The sequence below is a fragment of the Simochromis diagramma genome, unplaced genomic scaffold (genome assembly GCF_900408965.1).
Source record: "Simochromis diagramma unplaced genomic scaffold, fSimDia1.1 OVJJ01000159.1, whole genome shotgun sequence".
Taxonomy (NCBI): Eukaryota; Metazoa; Chordata; class Actinopteri; order Cichliformes; family Cichlidae; genus Simochromis; species Simochromis diagramma.
In genome coordinates this window covers 1514670-1531620 of record NW_024387197.1, presented here as the reverse complement: position 1 = coordinate 1531620, position 16951 = coordinate 1514670, and the positions used below count along the sequence as shown (strand labels likewise).

Here is a 16951-nt window from a genome sequence, read left to right as displayed (position 1 = left end):
TTTCACTGGTCTGGTCCACTCAAGATTGAAATAGGCTGCATATGGCTGATAATGTAAAATGAGTTTGACATCCCTGTAAGGACGCATGTGTAAATAAAGTCCAAATACATTTTTGGGAACTCTACCAACACCATCATTCATTGATGCAGACGTGAATTTTAATGGTAATAATTAAGAAAAGAAAAAAGGGAATTGGGTTGTTTTAAATTAGAATATACCAGTCTGATATAAAAAAGTCCTAAGATGAAGCTTTGAAGTTTTGGAATAACACTGCAAGCTTATTGTGTCTGTTATGGCTACGAATATTAATGATTTAGAGCTCCACGTGCTCACCCCCGTTCTTAATCCACTGCAAGAAACAGATAAACTGTATCAACGCATGTGCATAACTATGTGCAAACACACACACACACTATACATAGGGGTGGGTTTTGATTATCGATTTATTGATTAAAATCGATTCTAGCGTGGATAACGTGATATCTACGCTTTGTGTTTACGTCTTTTTTGCGCTAGATTCTGAAGCTGCAGGTTTGATCTCTCTCCAAACAATATTGACTGAACCAGCAGCAAAAGAAGATCCAAACTTTTTTGCTTCACATAAACATCGTCATGAATTTCCTCTTATATTTCCTGTTTTGCTTCCACCACCATAAAATCACACTTCATGCAGAGCTCATTGTCTCTCTCTCTCTCAGTGTACTTCCAGAACAGTTTCACATCTAAAAATCTCTATTTTCTGCATTATTTGTTTCTGCATTATTACGCACAAGTCTACCGTTCTTTACAGCGCTGTCAGCTGCTGTTTTTTTTCCTTTTACTTACTACCGAAAAGAAAGCCACATTTCTGCTGTTCAATAGGCTTCTGAACAAATTTAAACTTTTTAAAATTATGCAAAATTACAAAACGCTTAGCTGTGTCTCTAATAAAACCGTTGTAACTTTGCTCTGCTTCACGTCAGCAGCATCAGGTAATGTTCATATGTTGATTAATGGTTTTCTTTCATTTTTGATCTACTGCAGAATATTTTTAAGGTCATCTGCTATAAAATCCCAAGCCAGGAAAATCTCCTTCATGTTTTTTTGAGTTCTATCCTCAGTTACTTTGATACAAAGGCATCTGCTGTGATGCTTACACCTTGGATAAAGTCTAGCAAGTGTCAGCTTTCTTTTTATAGACAAAAAAATATGGAAATTTATTGATGTGTGATCAGAATTATAATATTTCTGACTGTCTGAGTCAAAATTTCCCCGATTCGAATCGAATCGTGGATCGAATCGATTCAGGACCTTGTGAATCGGAATCGAATTGATTCTAGAAATCAGTGACCACCCAGCCCTAAATATACACACCAAATCACAGAAAATACTCTTTCACTGTGTACAAATGTGCAATTCCAGTACAAATAACAAATGTACCCAGAGACACGGACATTCACATACACGTACACGTGATACAGCTCCTGTTTTGTCTGCTCGCTGCTTGCCAATGATAACATTCACACTCCACAGACGCTGGGAAAAAAAGGTCAGTAGTTTCTTTGCCCTTCCTTTTCCGTCTGCTCCTCGGGTGACTATTAAGCACCAGGACTCTATATGGAAACATGTTTGTGTGCAACACCAAGTGCTTCATAGCCAGATTTCTCCAAGGGAGGTTTAACTGCCTCAATTAAAATCACATAAAGGAGAGTGTGCAAGTCCTAACAGCATAAACATGTCTCCTCTTTTAGAACAAACAAGGATAAAGAGTTTTCCCCCGATGGAGCCAGGTGGATGTCGATTTCCTCTCACGCTAATCACACTTTGGAAAGTGCCATGAGAGTTAGCACAGATGAGTGACGGCTCCCCCGCCGTCCCAAACATACGGGTGGGAGGGGACCAGTTTACACACAGCACCCAGGGGATCAGTCAGCTCTCCCAGCGGGAGCCCCGCTGAGCATCTCCCAGATTTGGTGAGACAGGGAGGCTTTCACGGCGACTGTGAGAGGAAAATCCAAGGCTTGTTTCACAATAGGAAATAGGACGGAGTTTACTTCAGGGGATGGAGCTCAGAAAAACCCACCTACACTCACTTTACTAATCTCTTAAGGCTGATGTGAATCTTAACCATGTGGAATTCTCAGTTTGCATTAAAGTCAGTTGCATTAAATAAGTTTGTGAAGACAGGATGTTTCAAGGGCGGTCTATATTTTCCTTTTTACTGTGATATATGATGATCAGAAACTGGAGTTCTAAAGTTTAGCCTTATTGCTGTTTTACTTGCACTGTTAAAGCTACAGTCATGGTGTGCATACAACAAGCCAACCTGTCTGCTCAGTTACCGCAGTAGATTTCTACAGAGGAGAAACTTGGGCTGCCAAGGACTTAAATTCACAAGAATAACATTGTGGGTGGTATTTTTTTTTTTTTACATCCTGCCGATTCTCAGTTTTAACAAGCTTCTTGTTAGGAAGCACTCTGTACAAAAGCAATCTACCATTTTCTTTAACAACTTTCATTACTTTGTGGTACACTCAAAAAAATCTGTTGTTGGATGAACACAATTTAATCATGGCACCTTTTTCCACGCAATTTAACCAAGTACAATAAACCATTTTTGATCATGTCAAACCAACACATTGGCATTTGGTGGTTTAATGTAATCAGATTACGATGGATCAACGTAGTATACTTACATTGATTTGAAGTGATTTATGTAGAGTATGTAGAGTGAAATTTGTTTTAATTCATTCTACACAAGTTAAAAAACTTTAGGAAAACACAATGAAATCTTGTTGTTTGAACAACTACTTTGTTAATCAAGGCAATTACTGCTAGTCTTGCTTAATGAACCAATATGGGGGTTGATGATTTCACTCATTTCAATCTAATTATTTCAGTTAGATTTGTTTTCATTTGTTACACATTTAGAAACCCACTACGTTACAATAATAAAAAGTCACATTCAGATTATGATAACATTAACTTTATTAACTGAATTTACTGGACAATATAAGGCTACATTCACACTGCAGGTCTTGATGCTCAATTCTGATTTTTTTTGATCAAATCCGATTTTTTTGTCTGCTTGTTCACACTACAAATAAAATGCGACAGCAAACGCGCTCTAGTGTGAACCCTCAAAGCGGCCCGCATGCGCAAAAGAAGATGTCACACACAACGCGCTCTGTTTAGACCCAGAGCAAACAGTATTGTTTGACTGATGGCCTTAATATAAAGACTTTAGACTTTACGTTTCTCAATTTTTGCTTTAAGTTATTTTGTTATTTACATAACAATGTAAATAACCTAATAATTATTCTCATTGCTGTTTTAGAGAGGAGCGGTGCTTCAAAGGATATGTGCAGATTTCTGTCAGAATCTGCAGATTATACATTACAAATAAACTGTTCACGTTGTCTTCCCAACAGTTTCACTAACATCTACACTGGATGGCTAGGAAGCGTTTGCAATGTCTTTTCGGGCGCTGATAATTGGCGTCTGTCTTCTGTCAGTGACGTAAAAGACGGATTTAATGCGATATGACCATTTAAACAGCAGTCGCTTTCTAAAACATCGGTTATGTATCAGATTCAGTACCACATACGAAAGTGACCCAGATCGGATTTGAAAATATCGGATTTGCGCCGTTCACACTGTCATACCATGATCGGATATGGGTCGCATAGGGTAATAAAAAATCGGATTTGATGCGCTTTTGCCTGAAGTGTGAACGTAGCCTAAAAGCTTACAATTTTTGTGCACCTGCAAGCATTATGCCACTTTAAAAGGTAAAACATTAGAATACTTATTTAAATAGGTAATGGCATCTGAACTATGTTGGAACTAAAGCTTCCACAACTAAAAAGATGCAAAATTTGCTCTATAAACTAATATGTCAACTGTATTTTAAAAAATTTAACTAAAAGATAAAAATACATTTCCCATGTGGCAAGTTAAAATATTTGACAAAATAGAATTACTATTGTGTGAATATGGAAAAAAAAAAGTATAAAAATAATTTGGGTGCAACAACAACAAAATAACAACAACAACAACAAAAATCCATAGGGAAAAAAATACAGGGATTTCAAAAAAAACAAAAAAAAAAACCAACAAAAACAAAACTTTAGGAAGTAAAACTATCCATATCCTTATCCATATAAGGACAAACAAAAATCATCTGCAGTGCTGTATAAAAGGTGATTTGCCCAACAGAGAGAATCCAAAAACTTAATAAAAAATTTTTTCTTTTTAAATGAGAGAAAAGAATATAATATAAACAACTCAACTATTAACATTATATACTGGAAATCACCACTGCACCAATAAACCATTCAAGACCTTCTATCAGTCATTTTCAAGTGCTCTCACCCCTTAAGCTTGTTTTTCAGAAACTGTGCCTTTGAAGAGCACTTTTGTCCATTAAGATTTAAAAGTATCTTCTGGAGGACTTCATAGATGCATTTAAGTTCTGGTGGGTAGCTCAGGTTCAAACAGTATATGAGTCCAAACAACAGAGCACATGTTTGTGCAATGTTACCCAAATCAGTGAGAGCCTCCACACCCTCAATCAGGACACCAATGTCCTCTGGGTCATCTTCAGGTTCAGCACCCTCCTTCTGGATGACGTACACCCCTATCACAGTTTGCTCCATGCAGCTTTTTGACTCACTGTCCGTATCCTACATGAAAAAATATAAGACGACAAAGTTAAATTTGCAAAAGTAAAATAAGACAAGTAAAACTGTTTCTATGCTGTTCATAAAATCTAATTAGTCAAAAGTAATAAACAGGAAATTACACCACGAAAGTAGTTGTTAGTAATTACTACAAAACACAAATTATAAAATAAACATCTCATGTCAGTAGAATCTTGGTATACCATAGATAGTAAAGGAAAAACATAAAACAAAGGAGGTGGCGTAATTGACCTCTCACCGGCCCCTCCCCTGAAAGAGCCATTGTCCAATTACACATCATAACAACCGTTACTGTGTCTGACAAACATCGACTTCAAGCAAGATGGTGAAGTGGTGCGCCCAACGATACCCCGAGAGATTGTGTCTGGAGGAGTTGTGTTCTTTCCATTCACAAAGCCAAAAACAAAGTGAATGGATTAAACAGTGTGGACGGCCCCACTCCCAGGTAAATGTACCAAACATTATGAAGCATGTCTGCTCGCACATCTGTTGCACTGGTTATGTTTGTCAGACGTAGCAAGAGTAACTTAGGGGGAGGGGACTTGACAAAAGGCTAATTCAGCTGCTAAAATAAAAAAGGTATAGAAGTGTTAGTACTAAACAGCTCAAAGTTCATAGACATTTCTATTTACAAATACTGATGACCATTTCCTTCCAATACCAAATTCCAGAAATTCTTTATTGCAACGCTTAATACTGTTTGGTATTCAAGACATCGTTTCCTCAATACCAGGTGTCTTGATGCTAATCTCAAAATTTTAACGATTTGCATTTGAGGCAACATCACAATTTGTACGAGAATGTTACAATCAACATGCTGTCACAATGACTCACCAAGTACTCCTTTATTAACTTCTCATAGTCTTCGTTTAGGTAGATGCGCAAGGACTTCAAGATGCATGCTTGTCTGGTATGGATGTTGTCATGCTGGAGAGGAGGAGGAGATAATATGAGCCAAAACCTGGCTGTTTTTTTTATAAAGCTAGGGTAATCAGTTACCTTGCATAATTATTCCTTAGGTTAGAACCTGGCATGTACCATTTGTTAAGCCGAAACAAAATGGACAACTTCATCTGCAAGTTTATGCACTTTATGGAGATCAAATCAGCCAAGCATTCTGCTAGTTCTACAGGTATAATGCCCTCAAATAAATCGTGTACTATATCCAGGGTAAAGCCTGAAATAACATCAAAATGAGAGAGACTTTTAGTCAAAACACAGTCACACAACACAAGGCTTGAGGTTTCCAATGCAGATTGTAAGTGAGCCTGATGGAGTTCACGTGTTCTACACTCAAAAACGTCTGCAGTCAAAAACTGAATTTCAGTTTTCTTTGCGACACAGAATCTACATATGTGTTCCCCAGAAAAAAAATTTCAACAAAACCTGCAAGCCCGTGAGCAGCTAGGTTATCAGCTATTACACAATTTACAGTGCCTTTAACGAACTCATTTAACTGAGCAATAAACACACCATGTTGTTCCAAGATCACAAGATCTTTTAACAGGGGTTCCAACACCTTTTCAAACCCAAATGTCTTTAAATCGTCACTTTTACAAAGAACAGCTAGGTAAATGGAGGAGAGTGCTGAATGAGAGCCTGGAGGCAAATTATCCAAGACCCAATAAATACCACAAAGCTTGTGTTTTTTGCGTGAGGTTCCAAGAGGATTGCAAACCTCAAAATCATCAATGTAAAGTGTAATGGAGATTCTCAACACGTCAACAGCTAAAAAGCTATTTGTTTTAAAGTGCTTGCCATCTCGGAAAGACCTGTAAACACTCAGACCATTAGCCAAATCCTCACTTTTTTCTTGTCCTATATGTTGCTCAATCACTCTATCAAGTATGTGATTATGACTCAATAATTCTTGCAATAACTTTAATAAAGGAATGTACTGAAATGACTTTCGTTGATCAACAGATAAAATGTACTCAACAGGCTCTACGACCCTAAAGTTATGCTTATAGTATTGTTTTCTTTTAAATGAAGTTCCAAGAGGACCACACTTAGCTAAAATTTTTGATACAGGGTTAGAAATGCACACTGTATTGGCAAGCTCCTCAACAACAGCCTGACCAATATGAAGGTTATGGCTCTTGAATACCTCTTCAACAGTTCGTTTTGTGATTGAAGTACAAGCAGAACTTAACAAAAAACTCAACTCCTCCACCAAGCCATCTACTGCTGTAGCTGGAATTTGAAATATATGTTCCAATTTTAACAATATCCCAGCTATTTTCTGTTCAACAAGATCTGTCAAATTTTCAGTGGAATGATTACTTCCTGACACAAACTCAGTTCCAACAGCAACTAGCACCTACACCTTCAGGGTCATCAGAATGTTGTGCTGGGTCAAAACACACCACTAAACCTACCTACCTTGAAATCTTTAAGTGAATCTGAATGATGCTTCCTCTTTTTGTGTGAATAAAATGTACCAAAGATATTTGTCTTGAAAGAGCAGCCTGAAAATACACAAGTTACTGTCTCACTATTTCGTAAATGTGATCCAATATGTCCAAAATAATCTCTCTCTGTGGTAAGGTCACCGCAGTCACATAACTCACACCTAAAAGTGACTGAACTAACAGCTGTCTGTTTAAAATGAGAAGAATGACATCTGTAAACATGTGTTTTTAGTCCACACCAAGTCTTAAATGTGCATGGACAATTTACATATATACAAAGATAACACTGGCTGGGTCCATAATGGTGATGTAATCTACAGTGTTTCAATAAGTTTGTACCTACTCTCCCTGATGGAACAATGCTTGCACTGCCACATATAAGTCACTGAAAGAAAAAAAGAGAAGAAGTTTTTTAGGATGGTTTTATTGACACCCTTTTTTTTTTCTTTTTGATTAAATCATAAAACTATCAAAAAATGTATGATGGCAAAAACTTACCATGTATTAAAGAGGAGGCACAAACAATCAGAAAAAAGGGGGCAGCTTTCTTTGTGGTGTTACTGTGGTAAAGAAAACAGACAAAATTATTTTATAAAAATTTCACAGTGGATTTTTTTTTACCTTGTTGCAAATGTATTAAAAAAAAATACAAAAACATATAAATACTTCTTGCAATATAAAATTCTTGGATAAATGTCCAATCAGTTGCAAAATGTTACACAGCAGTGTTTCACACCATGCAATAAAGATGCTGGTAGTTATGGTAAAGGTCCTACAGGCGATCTTCATAACTATCCGCCATTGCCTTTTCCTCTGACCTCGTGTTCATGCTCTTTTTCCCATGCACTAGCATTCAAGTCATTTCGAAGGATGTAGCCCCTGAATTTGGACACTGCTAATATTTAGCAACTCGCGCACGCTACAGTTTAACTTACATCAACGCTAGAGGCCGAACGCTTAAAAAAAAAAAGAGAAAGAAAGAAGAAATGGAAATGATAAAAGGAAGAAAGACCATGTCTTGCAATAACCATAATTTAAAAGCAAAGTTACTGCTAGCAGAGCAAGGTAAAAGTTCTATGAGACAGCCATATTAGCTTTAGCTAACTTCATTTACCATGAAAGGGAATTACAAACGTGTTAAATATTGTATTAAACATATTAATGACCGCTCAAAACACTATAAAACTAGCTACATAAACAGGTAACATGAAAAAATGAAAAGCAATAAAGTGGAAATGCTAATAATAATGATATAAATATAGCCAGAGCGGAATAGAAATCTGGTATTAGACGGTACCGATTGGCACCGTCTAATACCCGATTTTCACTGTATTTGCTCCACTCCCGCTGTCTAATTTCCAATGCAGACTTGCACTGGAAAAATAACAACTTACACATTCGCAGTTAAAAACCTTATTGAACAATTAACCGACGGAATAACTTAGTTTGACTAAGATATTTTCAGTTATTGATTACTTACCTATAGTGTGGAAGATTCCGCAGAGGGAAACGGCAGTTCACATAACTTTGTCCGTGTTCCCGCCGTGTTCCTGCACTAGGCATCAGTTTTAGAGTTGTTGATTTAAAATAATTACATTTCATTGAACTGAGGAATGCAAATCTAGATCATTAAACGTTTTGTTATTTTATGTTAAACCAACAAGTGATAATGATTTCAAAACAAAAACTCAATATATTCATGTTAAATAGACAAATGTCTATTGAATTAATCAAACAAATGCCTTAGTTGACTTTTTTGAGTGTAGGTGTTTGTTAGTACCTACAATCTTGGATGCACCATAGAGGAATCCCAAAGCATGCAATAATGCTGCTTTTCTCCTCACAAAGTCTAATCGTTCTATCCGACCAGTGTTTTTATCACCAGACTTTTTATCATGTTGGTATACTAATTTTGAAGAAAATCTGCTTTTGTTTCTTGTTTTACTCTTCAGGTCTCTGTTGCCTGCCCTCCCCTGAGTGCCTTGAAAAAGTGACTTTCTTGTATTCAGTAAAAGCCTTTGTTGGGTCTTCACTGGTGAACTTTTGCTTTGTGCTCTGTTGCTACCATTAGAGGTTTGCACCATAACCACCATTGGCTATCACCTGTGTGGACAAAAAATGATTATAAAAACACACAATTACTGTTGATATTCACTCAGTGTTGGGCAGTATGGGTTTGCCACAGCAGATACTTGATCCTGTTCTGTATATTCTCCTTTATATTTTCATACTCGTTATCATCATGGGACCCTTGAACGTCCTACTGAATGTCTGACTAATAAAATTCCTTCTTTATGGCAGGGTTAGGCAGAATCCATTAGAGGATTTACTGACTGACATCCAAACACTGCTGAATCAAATCCTAATCCCATATTGGTCTAAGCCTTGGTAATATTCTTTTCATATAGCTCCCTTCATATTTCTTCCATTCTCGAGTCTCAGATACATGTCACAGTTATTAACAGAGAAGAAGCATGCTGTAAAAACTGTCAATTTATCAAATCAACCAAACCTCAACAGATGGATTTACTTGATTAATTATGCAGCCTTCAAATAGCCCTCTGATGAAGTTATTCCTGTTATATGCATCATAATTACTCTGAGTCGGATTTTAATACAAGTAAATATTCATGTTTATATTCGACAGCAAAACAACTACTTTCACGATTTGGAAATGCAGAAACGTTTCAGACAACAAACCATGTAAGATAAGATAAGTGATGTGTCGGTGCTAAATTTGTTGATTGCACATTTTGAATGAAGAACGTTTCTAAACTCTGCGTCTTGGCAGTAACTTGGCAGTAATCAGGAAAACTTGTGAAAATTATGACAGAGTTGCCCAGAGAGTCAAAGAAAGAAGCGATGGTGACCCTGGCATGACTTTATGTATCAGTTAGAGATGGCACGATACCACTTTTTTATGTCCGATACCGATATCATAAATTTGGATATCTGCCGATACCGATATGAATCCGATATATTGTGTTTTTTAATCAATAAAACTGTTTTTTTAATATATTGCTGCATTTTGTATAAGTTCATACTCAAGTTTAAATAAACAACAACAGTAAAGCTATTCTGTTATACCTGTATGTAAAAAATACACTGCACCCAAAATATTTCATAGTTCAGCAATACTGATCAATCTAATAAACTTAAACCTACTCCATCCTTCCTATTCTGGTATTTTAAAGAGTACTTAGCAGAAATATTAAGCAACCTAACTAATAGGGTTGCAAACTCCCAGCAAAAAAAAATAGGGAACCACCCTCCACCTCATGATGCTTAATCGACGTAATCAACTTTAATTTGATGCAGTGTGGAAAAAAAGAAATGCACAGAAATAAATTATTTTTCAAGAATAATTAAATAAATTCAACATCTTTCTTCAACAGAACTGCAGACTGCACAGATGGTATCTTCCCAAAGGAAAAAGTAGTATAGCTTACTAGGGTATATTAGACTTAACAGTTACTATATACAGTAATGGACTTCTATACATTTTACATCAAATTAAAACTTTGGGTGTCAGATAATTATTTATTAAAAGCTAGACATTTTAAATGAGAATAAGAAAGAAAAGTATGTCTTTGTGCCCCCCTTTTCCCTGTTCATGCCCTATCGCCCTTACCAGCCGTCAGCTGCATAGAAAAGGATCCAGGTGTAGAAAGAAATATTAAATAAATTCTAACAACAGCTTATCAAGGTTAAACGTGCTGCTGTTGTTCAGCCGCTGGTTTCCTCTTTCTGGCACGAAGTGGGCCAAAAACAAACAAGAGAGACGGACTTGCGACAGAAAAGCCGATCAGCTGATCATTAATCAGTTTCACGATTGAAGTAGCAGCAAGAAGAGGCAGTCGCTCCATATATCGGTTGTTAAGCTTAACGTGGGAATGCTTTACAAACATTCAGAGATGAACTTACACACTTGCTGTACTTCTCTCTGGGATAACTTCATCGGAGATGAAATCCTGGTTTGAGGCTGCAAATACACACAGCCGCTCTATCACGTGAGCACACTGCTCCGACGTGCTACGGTTATGAGCCGAGTTACGCCGTGTCTTGTGAGTTTTGTGAGGTGCTTTTTTGATATTTAATGGATCAGATTACATTTTTTATTTCTCTCCGATATCTGATCCAGTAATTTACGTCAGTATCGGATCGATACAGATACGTAATATCGGATCGGTCCATCTCTAGTATCAGTGCAACTTTAAATTATATTGACATAAAGTGTAATGTCTCATCCTATAAAGTGTGAAAATATGTCTATATACCTTAAAACCTCTTTATACTGCTCATCACTCCCTTTTACCAATATATCTCATTACTCTGTGATTCCACTGAGGGCAATCTGGGGGTAGTTTGTGATAGAGAGATTTCTACTCCCACTTCCTCTTCTACAGTTCCCAGAATGCTTTTCAACCACTGCTTTTTAAGCTTGTTGCCTATAGTCTTACAGGGGTTTGTTAGCAAATAAATACAGTATATCATTTCTCATGAGCCAAGTTGTCTGTGAACACTGGGGTGTGTCTGCAGTCTGGCTGGTGCTCAAAATGACAATTGCCTTATGGTTGCATTGCTTTCTAGGCTACTGTCGGTGGAGGTAAAGGTATCTCCCATTGAGGATTATTATTATTTGTATTTATTTTTTTTGGTATGACTGTCGAACATTGGTCCAAAATGGTGACGCTAAATAGGGCTGACTGCTAAAATGTGATATGCAAATAGCTACTAACAACATTTTTTATTGATGGGATGGGAATAATCTATTTAAAAAAAAGTCCTGTCTTTGGGTGTTACACAGCACACATTGCAGATATACATGGTCCTTCCTGAGCATCTCTTGCTAGGGAACTCAAGGGCATTGTCAGCTTTATCAGAGCCTAGTGATTCATCAGGCTAGTTGGTAAATAAGAGATGTTATCAGGTGCTCCTTGTGGCATTGAGGGCTCATGTCCTAATCAATAACATTCCAATTCTTCACTGATCTCCTCCTGTGATTAGCCGAACTAATCCAATACACAATGTTGCTGTCTATTACTGAGGCAGGACAAAGCCTTCCCGTTCAGACCGCCCTTATCTGTGCCTTTGCGTTTACTACTGATATATGGTGGGTATAAGCCAAGGGCTACTGCGAGGACATCCTCGGGCTCTTCTAATTGTTAATCCACTTGAGCCAGCAGGTAGAAAGGAAATTTCACTTGGCCTGGCAGCACCACGGGCAGTTAAGTGAGATGACTGTAGTGAAAGCTAACCAATCGCCACCCAGAGACATAGTAAGTCAAGATAAAATGCCCTGTAATTTTTCTAACTACGTTAAAAGGAATTGGAAGATAGCAAAGTGGCATGGATAATGAAAGAGGGTGGGAAAAGGAGGGGCGGTTTGGACTGTCAGTCAGTAAAGAGTGGCAATGGCAGCAGGCACTTACTGACGTGGGGATGCTGATGAACAAGCCAAGCCTAATTTGAGTTAATGAATATGAAATATGCATCAGTTTTCACTCTCAAAATGATATGCAGTGAGCATAACTGATGAAAGAGGAAATGAACAGCATTAACTAGTCTGATTTTAAAGCATGTGAAGAGAACATTATACATACAGTATTAGCCTATAGAACTCTGAATTACAAAGTCCACACTCTAGGTGTGTGTGCGTGTGTGTGCGTGTGTATGTATATATATATTTTTTTCTCACACACTTAGTCTCAGATATATTGATAGAATACAAGGCATGAAAGACAGCTGTACAAATTAGACAGCTGCTCCAACTTATCTAGCCCTTAACAGATGGATTCACTTGACTAATTATGTGTTCAAACAATCCTCTGATGAAGTGACTGATATCAAACACAACATAAATACTCTGAATGTAATTTTAATGGAAACAGAAGTCTGTGGTTTTATTAACAGTAAAGACGGTCTCTTGAAACCTAAACATATACCATCAGAATAGCTGTAGTTACATAAAACCCATGGAGGCTTTAAATTATTCATAGATTTCCTGGAGGTACATGAAGGTCATTGGAAAAGACCTCACTGAGTCCTAAATTCCTGTTATGAGTTCCGTCTAACCACCCATTTCTATTATTGAGGAGATAAGTCTTTTTAAATAGTACCATACTGTCCAGTAATTTAAGGTTCACATAGCCAAGATCTACAAGTTCGAGGTTTCCAGTGTTGATTTTCTCCTAAAAATGTAGACTAATCTGTTTAATTTACCTTTTAAGCTTTAGGGATTCCAATCATCTCTAAGGCATGAGTTGTAAGAAAGCCAATAAAAACAATGAATGGACAAAGCTGCCATTATTAGCTTGGAAGTAAGCCTTGACTATATACTTATATATATATATACTAGCCTTGATGGGTCAGATATGCTGTACATAGACATATGTACAGTATATCTGACCCATTCTCTGCAACTAGAGCCCGGCTGAAATAGAGTGTTCCCTTTGGTGGACAAACTATACGACATCAACACTTATATGGCTGGTGAAGATGGGTGAAGATGAGATGTAGCAAGAGAAATCTATGATTTTACAGGCTACGTATGTAGTCCAACATTTGATCACGTGGTTAGTCATACTTCACTCCTGTATGCCACCACAGCACTGGTAACATAACTGTAGAAATAAGGTGCAACTGAACTGCACACATGCCTGTCTTCAGTGTACTCCAGCATGTAACAAATAGCACTATGAAGTGGTGGGGGAAAATATTCTCTGAGCTCTGAAACACAGTTAGTTAATGAAATGCTGCAGGTTAGATCATACCTGGGTAATGTTTGTGATTGATCTCATTAGAGATAAGCTTATATTACATACCCAACAGCAGCAATGAAAGTCATCATCACAGCACTAAGATAATTCACAATTGTAAAAAGGCAAACCTCATCAGTAGAGCCATCACACAAACACTTAGCTTATACACTCATGTTGTTCTACTGGATTTCCACATTACAGAAGGCCATTCACACAGTGTAACTGATAAAACACACACACACACACACACACACACACACACACACACACACACACACACACACACACACACTTAAGGAAGGAGGCCGGGGACTGGTGAGTGTCAGCACTACGGTCCAGGATGGGACGACAAACACCCACGAATACTTAGCTTATACACTCATGTTGTTCTACTGGATTTCCACATTACAGAAGGCCATTCACACAGTGTAACTGATAAAACACACACACACACACACACACACACACACACACACACACACACACACACACACTTAAGGAAGGAGGCCGGGGACTGGTGAGTGTCAGCACTACGGTCCAGGATGGGACGACAAACACCCACGAATACATCAGGAAGATGCCCTCAACTGATCGTGTGCTCAGTGAATACCTGTGGGACTTCCAGATATAGGCGGACAAAATGGTGGCAGCTAACCAACCGGACATAGTGGTGGTGGACAAACAGAAGAAGACGGTCGTAGTGATAGACGTAGAGATACTGAATGACAGCAACATCAGAAAGAAGGAACACGAGAAGCTGCAGAAGTACCAAGGTATCAGAGAAGAGCTTGAGAAGATGTGGAGGGTGAAGACAACAGTTGTCCCAGTGGTAATCGGTGTACTAGGTGCAGTGACTCCCAAGCTAGGCGAGTGGCACCAGCAGATTCCAGGAACAACATCAGAGATCTCTGTTCAGAAGAGCGCAGTCCTGGGAACAGCTAAGATACTGCGCAGGACCTTCAAGCTCTACTAGAGGACTGGGAGCTAGACTCTTGAAGGATAGACCAGGGGCGAGAGGGGGATTTTTTTTTTTATAAACATTTTTTATAAACATTTTCTAACAGAGCCTACCAAGGTGAGTATGCAAACTTCAAACAGAAAGGTTGGGATTTGAACCAGAAATCTATCCCCAAAAAGTTCATTCTGTTCATCTGAATGTAGCGTTTGCAGTGGGAGAAACGTTTCATCACTCATCCAAGTGACTTCTTCAGCCTCAGCTGACTGCAGGCTTCCCCAACCAGTTATAAACAGTACATGAAGCTACCATCACTGGCAAACAATTGGCTGTGAGGTCAGTTTCTTCATTAATATTCAAATTGTCATGAGCATGGATCAACAACCACTGATCAAAGACCATTGATCAATGACCACTGATAACTGAACAATGAACAGGTCAATGAGTACCATTTGCAGAGAGTTGGGGGATGGCTGCAATCACAGCATTGTAAGATGGTGAAAGATGTACCCTCAGGCCCCCTCCTCAATTCAGAGATCGTCCTTCCTTTTTCACTTAAATGGCCTCCTTGACTTCCCGCTTAAACCAGGGTTCCTCCCTGTCGAGGATGTGTATACCCTTATTATTCAAAGAGGACTTTGTTATCCTACCCCAGAACAGCACCAAGTCATTGGTTAAGGTATGTGGATGACACCCAGGTGTCATCCACATACCACATACATCCACAAAAAAGAAGATTTATTCATAACACACGGGAAAAGACCCAGGGAAACCAAGTTAACGATAAAAACTATTAAAAAAAATAATGCTAAAAACCAATAAAAACAATAAATTTCACACCCGAGCCTCAATTCTCGCAGCCCAGTACCAAACGACTCACGTACCGGTACAGATACAGCGGCGAGGAAAGCAGAAGAACAACATATCAAGAAGGCCCTGAGTAAATGTGGTTATTCCAGCTGGACATTTGTCAAGGCTGGGAAGGCACCTAAAGAAATCAGTCACTTGGATGAGTGATGAAACATTTCTCCTGTTGAAATTGCTACATCCAGATGAACAGGATCAACTTTTTGGGGATTTCCTTACCTGGATAATTGAGAATGCAACAAGAAACCAGAAATCTAATTGCTGTGAGGTGAGCTGGTGCTAATCACTAAAACGTCATAGCTGTCTTGATTAGCACTGGACTTTACGTTTACCCAGTCTCATTGTAAATTGATATTAGCTCTAGTGAGTTCACGTTTGATTCCATTAATCAATGTGTTTTAATTAAGTGAACCAATGCATGACTTGAAAGAATGTAGCATATGTAGAATTAGGTCAACCACATGTCATTACTGCAAATGTTTTTGACCCTTCCTTTCTCAGTAAACTGTATATAGTGTTACATAGGTTAAATGTTAAATTTATCACTTTTTTTTTTTAAATCTTTAAGCACTTTTTTAACTGTGACACACACACACACACACAACTGCATCAAGGACAACTTGCAGTTCAGAATTGTGACACTGCGGTACGGACTGAAGGAGCTGGGGTATCTGATTATACCTCCTCAGCCACAGATGCCATCATACTAAAGTACACCTACTATACTCACAAGCATATGAACGACTGGAGGTCAACAAAAATAAGATTTTGAAAAGTATTCAATTTATATTTAAAATATTTTTGTATAGCTATCCGAAAGACACATACAATTCCAGATTATAGGGAATTCTGTGTCTGTGTTGAGCTTGAGCCTTGCCCATATGGAAAAGTAATAGGAAAAACTTCTAAAAGACTTGCATCAGCTTTAGCTTGCTTCATATAGTGAATCATATAAGGCTTATATGATTTACTCATGAAAGTGGCCACTTTCATATATTGTTTTAGTAAGTATCCAAAACATACAAGTTCCATTTATATAATTTTTTTGAGGGATCTTATATCTGTTTTCACTCTTGTATGCTTTTCATACAAGTTTCACACAAGACAGATACAAACTTTATAAGATTTATATATATCTTTTCCATATGGGTGGTTTTATTTGTTCCATGCATTATTGTTTCTTGTTATGGAGATGACCGATATTGGAAGCTAAATGAAAAGGCACACATATTTATTGCTTGGGGATTCCTTATCGAGTTCTTTACAGATGTTAGC

General features: G+C 37.8%; 1 protein-coding gene and 1 long non-coding RNA gene across 3 annotated transcripts in view; both read right to left on the bottom strand.

Annotated features, from left to right (window-relative positions):
• Window positions 1-16951, bottom strand: part of unc5db (unc-5 netrin receptor Db) — a 279454-nt gene that overhangs the window by 153003 nt on the left and 109500 nt on the right. The window lies entirely within an intron of this gene.
• LOC120745387 lies at window positions 6711-9661 on the bottom strand. Its single transcript, XR_005698619.1, has 2 exons — window positions 7592-9661; window positions 6711-7478 (listed from the first exon to the last, which is right to left on the bottom strand). It is a non-coding gene; the product is annotated as an uncharacterized LOC120745387 (long non-coding RNA).